Source organism: Amphimedon queenslandica, unplaced genomic scaffold (assembly GCF_000090795.2).
Source record: "Amphimedon queenslandica unplaced genomic scaffold, v1.1 AMPQUscaffold_13078, whole genome shotgun sequence".
Classification (NCBI taxonomy): domain Eukaryota; kingdom Metazoa; phylum Porifera; class Demospongiae; order Haplosclerida; family Niphatidae; genus Amphimedon; species Amphimedon queenslandica.
Window position 1 is genome coordinate 33,397 of NW_003546686.1, and position 5,754 is coordinate 39,150.

Genomic DNA, 5,754 nt, shown 5'->3' on the forward strand with positions numbered 1-5,754 from the left:
AATAATAAGGAAGGATTGCTTCATGGAGCTGCTCAGAGTGGTAATAAGGATCTGATCAAATTCCTAGTGGAATCACATGGTCTTGATCCAGAGTCACAGGATAAAGATGGAGTGACATGTCTACACATAATAGCAAAGCAAGGAGATAAAGAGATATACGAGTATCTTGTACCTCGTGTTAGGAATAATCCAACTCCTAAGGATAAAGCTGGTCGGTCTCCACTTCATTACGCTGGCAGACATTATGAGATGTCAGTGTATCTGGTTCAATCTTTTAATATTCATCCTGAAGACAAAGACAGTAATGGATTCACTGGTGTTCATGCTGCCTGTCGAGGTGGTAACATTCAACTTGTATCACATTACTTAAGTAATCTAAAATGTGATAAGAATGTTCTAACGAACAGCTCCAAAGGATTATTATATTTTGCTTGTAGAAGTGGTAACTTAGAATTGGTTCGTATTTTAATTGATAAATTTGATTTGGTTCCTGTTCAAGGAGACATTGATGGTGCTAGGTCAGTCAATGCTGAGTCTATTGTTAAGTTTCTTGAGGCTAGAATTAGTTTATCAAAATTAGTTCGTGAATTTGTCGATGAGGCTGAGAAAAGACAGCTAGTACCAATAGCTACTAAACCTCGTCCTTCATTTTTATCTTCTTAAACTTTAAACTATATTACTACATAAAATAGATTGCTTTCTTGTAATTGTCATTGTTGTACTTTGTTTTTTTCATTCGTTTTCATTTTTTTGTTCGTTTTTGTTGGAATTGTTTCAATTCTTTTGTACGTATTACCAATTCACCACTTCACACTCATTCTCTGCTACACCTTCACTTCTACACAAACACATTCAATTGTTTCCTTTCTTCATTATATTAACACTATGGCATCAAATCTCTCTCTCGTTAACTTTAATACCTTCAAGAATTATGGAGACTTCTTGTTAGGTAATTTTTTAACATTTTTGTAGCAGGGCAATTCTTTTATTTTTGATGATGTTTTTTATAGTAAAGCAATGCTCAGTATTTATTAATTTTATTATTTCTATTGGTAGTTGTTATAGAATATGCAGCATTATGATGTTTTCCTCTGGTTTGTTATTCTTATTTTTGTTAATATAAATCATTCATTGTTGTATTGTATATTATGTTGTATTGTTTATGAGCATTTATAGTTTGTGTACTTGTTTCTGCTCCACTTTTTATTGAAATGAAATTTCTTTTACATGCCATAGCTTTTATGCATTAAGTTTTATTGAATGTGTTTATATGCATTGATATTACTTATCATTAGTAACACTTTTATTAATTACTATCATAACTATTTTTGTCAATGTGTGTTATTATTATTATTGTCGTTGTTGTTAATTTTAATATTTTGTGAGCTAGCTATTAAACCAAAAATAACTAATTTTTAAAGTTTAATTAACAATTCTTAATAAGATTTACTTTTTAATGACATCTGTTATTAAAAATATAAAGTATTTTTGTCAATGTGTGTTGTTATCATTATTATTATTATTATTATTATTATTATTATTATTTAATATAATCACAACTAACAAGTTGGTACAAAACTCAGTATCAGTCCATAACCAACAGACTATGATACACAATTACATATTTAAATGTCTCCTCAGAATTTGTGCAGATCCCAATAACACAGTCTTCTGTATGTGCTCTACTTTGATGTTAATCTCCAACCTTTTTAACCAGTCACTAATCCTGTATGATACTGCCCCCATCACTCCAACTACAATTGGTATTACTTCCACCTTCTTCATCCCCCATAGCTTCACAATTTTCTGTCTCAATTCCTGATATTTCTCAACTTTTTCATCTTCCTTTCCTTCGACTCAAGTATCACCTGGAACTGCCACATCTATAATCATACACCTCTTCTTCCTTTTCATAACAACTACAATATCTGGCTTGCAATGTTCAACCATTCTGTCACACTGAATCATAAAGTCCCATTATATCTTTACTTCAACTGTTTCAATTATCCCCTCAGGCTTGTGATCATACCAATTCCTCCCTCTTTCCATATCAAATTTCCCACATAGCTCCCAATGGATGAACTGAGCAATCTTGTCATGTCTCCTTTTGTATTCTCTCTGAACTAGCTCTTTACATTCATTTACAATGTAGTATACACTCTCACCTTCTCTCTACATAAATGACACAATGGTGACTCATTGGAACCATCAATCTTACATTTAATATAGTTAGTCTCAATGCCTGTTCTTGTCCTGCACAAATAAGAGCCTCTGTCTGTCTCTGGTTTTATATCACTCTTTTGTAACCATGTCCATGTCTTGTGTATATCTGCTCCTTCTCTCATCTCTCTGTAATACTGTCCATACATTCTTATTCATATCCATCTTTCTTCAGTTGCTACCATCTCTAGTTGTTTTGTTTATAACTTTCCTTTGGCATACTTCCCTCTACATCTAAGATCTTACTTCTTCCAACTACTTTTAATAACGGTCCTACTGATTTCTTAACATACCAACCAAGACTGTTTTCTTCAGCTTTTATACTTCTCTCACATCCTAACAATCCCCTTCCTCTCTTTAGCCAATTAATTATTATTATTATTATTATTTATTTTTTAAAATTACTATTGCTGTTGCATTATTTAGTAACCTAATGAATTGAACTAAATTATAAACTAGTACTTTAAAGTTATTGACATTAATTTTTTATTATACAAATAATTATAATGTTTATATTTTTAATGATACTCTGTACTATGCTGTTATTAAAAATAATTCTTAAAAATAAGGTCATGTTTACACGACTCCACCACATCATTTTTTTAATTCCTGTTTCAGGTGTTTACACTAATCCAGCAGCTGCATTGTCATTAGAATTTATCATTTATTTATAGAATTATTCCTTTTAGTATTTGTTTTTATTTTGTTTGGATTTGATATCAGTGTAAACCCGGCCAAAAATATTTCCATTTTTGTTTAAAATGTAGTCGTGTAAATGTGGGCTAAATTAAAAATACATTTAAGGAAATGTAGGAAGCTCTATGTCCATGGATAATGAACTAAAGGCTCCATTGTAAGTTTATTTAAGAATTACTGATCCTTTTATATAATATTAATGTAATACTGAGTTGATATCATGTTATTTTCAGTCTAGGCTGCTGAAGTTGAGGCTGAAGGCTCTGGACTTATGAGTAATTGTAAGTAATGTAGTATAATAACTAGGAGACAATAACTTAATAATTTTACGGTTGTTCAAAAATTGGGTCAAAGTCTTAATGAAATTGGCAAATTTTTCTGAATGCTGTTACTCGAAAAATATTTGTCGGAAACAGTTAAAACTTTCTACACAGCATAAGTACAACAATATGTATCTAAAAATGTAATAAAAATTTGGAGTGATTTTTGAGCCATTTTTCAGAAAAAGCTATGGGCTATAGCCTTGGTTGTTTTCAGAAATTGGCTAATTTTTAAAAATGGCCATAACTCAAAAAATATTTGTCGGAATCAGCTCAAACTTTCTTAACAGCATAAGTACATCAATGTGTACCAGAAAATGTAATAAAAATTTGGGGTGATTTCGGAGCCTTTAAAAAAAAAACCATGGGCTATAGCCTTGGGTACTTTTCAAAATTGGCCAATTTTTTAAAATGGCCATAACTCAAAAAATATTTGACAAAATCAGCTCAAACTTTCTAAACAGCATAAGTGCATCAGTATGTTCCAGAAATTGTAATAAAAATTTGGGGTGATTTCGGAGCCATTTTTTATTAAAAAACCATGGGCTATAGCCTTGGGTACTTTTTGAAAATTGGCCAATTTTTTAAAACTGTTGTAACTCAAGCATTTTTTGTCAGAATCAACTCAAACTTTCTACACAACATAAGTACATCAATATGTATCAAAAATGTAATAAAAATTGGGATGATTTTGGAACCATTTTTTGGAAAAAACAATGTGCTATAGTGTTAGGTACTTTTCAAAAATTGGCTAATTTTAAAAAATTGCCATAACTCAAAGAATCTTTTTCAGAATCAACTCAAACTTTGTACACAGCATAAGTACATAAATATGTATCAGAAAGTGTAATAAAAATTTAGAGTGATTTTGGAGCCATTTTTGGGAGAAACCATGGGCTATATACAGTCTTGGATATTTTTCAAAATTTGGCCAATTCCTTAAAATGGCCATAACTCAAAATATATTTGTCTGAATAATGTACACAGCATAAGTGCATCAATATGTATCAGGAAATGTAATAAAAATTTGGGGTGATTTTGGAGTCATTTTAAAAAAATTATTAATATTATTATGATTATTATTCTTATTATGTAAAATAATGTATAGTACAGATAAGGCCTCTCCCATATGATTCCTTGTTTCCCATTACCCGCCCGCATACTCCCGCATCATGTATTCATTATTCCACCCATCCATTAATTATACAGCACGTGCTCGCGAGAAGACATGTCAAGGGCACTCGGGCCAGTGTGACCGTGTAAATGTCGCCTTGCCAGCCGCCTTGATACCTCTCTTTGGGGATACTGTATCAATATATGGTGTCTAGGAGGTGAGTTAGTTTTAGCTCCGATGTAATATTGATGCTTGTACGGCTTGCATGGGGCCACAGCCCCAGCCACCATAAATTCATACTGTGTAAAAATATTTTAGTATAAGATTATGCCACTCCAACGGGTATGTGTAAATGTGCTGTATACTTGGTAATTTTAGAAGTGGAAACAAAGTTTTTTTTATAGTAGTGATGGTTGGTTTTCCAATTTCTGATCATGTGCATTTACATCATGTCGTAGTGATAATACTGGTATGCATGTGTACTGGCATGCATGAAGTTCAAAGCGGTGGGTTTTTATTTGGTGTGTATATATATATATATATATATATATATATGCTAGACCATCATAACACCAAAAATGCACTGTGTGGGTGAGTTTGTTTATTTTATCATTATCACCTGCATGTATGAATTCTCTTCAAGTTATAATGCAAACAGCATATTTTGCCAGTTAATTTCCCTGTAACATTACTGCTACTTTACTCCTGTGTTATGTTCTACTTTTTAAAATGTTGTGTTATTATTTAAGCTCTTTCTGGTGAAGTCAGTACATGTAGTTCTTGCCTCAAGAATTATTAATTGTATTTACATGTACTGTATGTGTATGAATCATTCTGTACTGCACACTATTAAGGCTTTTCTACACTTGAACCAGTTCCAGAAGTCAGCTCATCAATGCACTTTGAATGTGCATCAAGTGATTCCACACTATCTTCAGGATCATGTATATTTTGATAGTATTTCTGATCCAGCTGCCATTGGTTATCTATTGAATGCGCATTCAAACCACATATGGAGGTGGTTTGGCTTAATGCCATTGAAGTCAATGCACATCAGGTGTGGAATGACTGGAACCGGTTCCAAACCAGTTCAATGCGCATTAGAAGTGATAGTGTAGAAAGGCCTTTAGTTTACTTATACCATTACAATATCTTTGTCCAATTTTTTGTAATTCACAAAAGTATTAAGTGACTGTATAAAATTATTAATTTATCATAAGATTTGATGGCTACTAGCCTATTACAATTCAATATTCTAATAAATTTTTATATTCTGTAGTTTTGACTCCTGCTTGTTCTCTTGTATCAGCTGGCCCTGCTGTTACAGCCTGGATAGGCTGAGTGTTCTTTTGTTGGTCCTGCTATTGTTCACTCGTGTGCCCTTATTATTCTCTCGTGGGTCCT

At 32.2% G+C, this 5,754-nt stretch overlaps 2 long non-coding RNA genes across 3 annotated transcripts in view; one reads left to right on the forward strand and one right to left on the reverse strand.

The window, feature by feature from the left end:
* Positions 1–1,712: 1,712 nt before the first annotated feature.
* LOC109585361 (uncharacterized) lies at positions 1,713–2,671 on the reverse strand. The gene is made up of 2 exons (XR_002186455.1): positions 2,219–2,671; positions 1,713–2,172 (listed from the first exon to the last, which is right to left on the reverse strand). It is a non-coding gene; the product is annotated as an uncharacterized LOC109585361 (long non-coding RNA).
* Positions 2,672–2,909: 238 nt separating this feature from the next.
* LOC109585360 (uncharacterized) overlaps positions 2,910–5,754 on the forward strand; it is a 4,395-nt gene continuing 1,550 nt past the window's right edge. Inside the window, exons 1-2 of one of the 2 annotated variants that reach the window (XR_002186454.1) lie at positions 2,910–3,073; positions 3,150–3,197. This is a non-coding gene — a long non-coding RNA (uncharacterized LOC109585360). Of the gene's footprint in view, positions 3,198–5,754 lie in introns of both variants that reach the window. The other variant, XR_002186453.1, reaches the window with a different exon arrangement.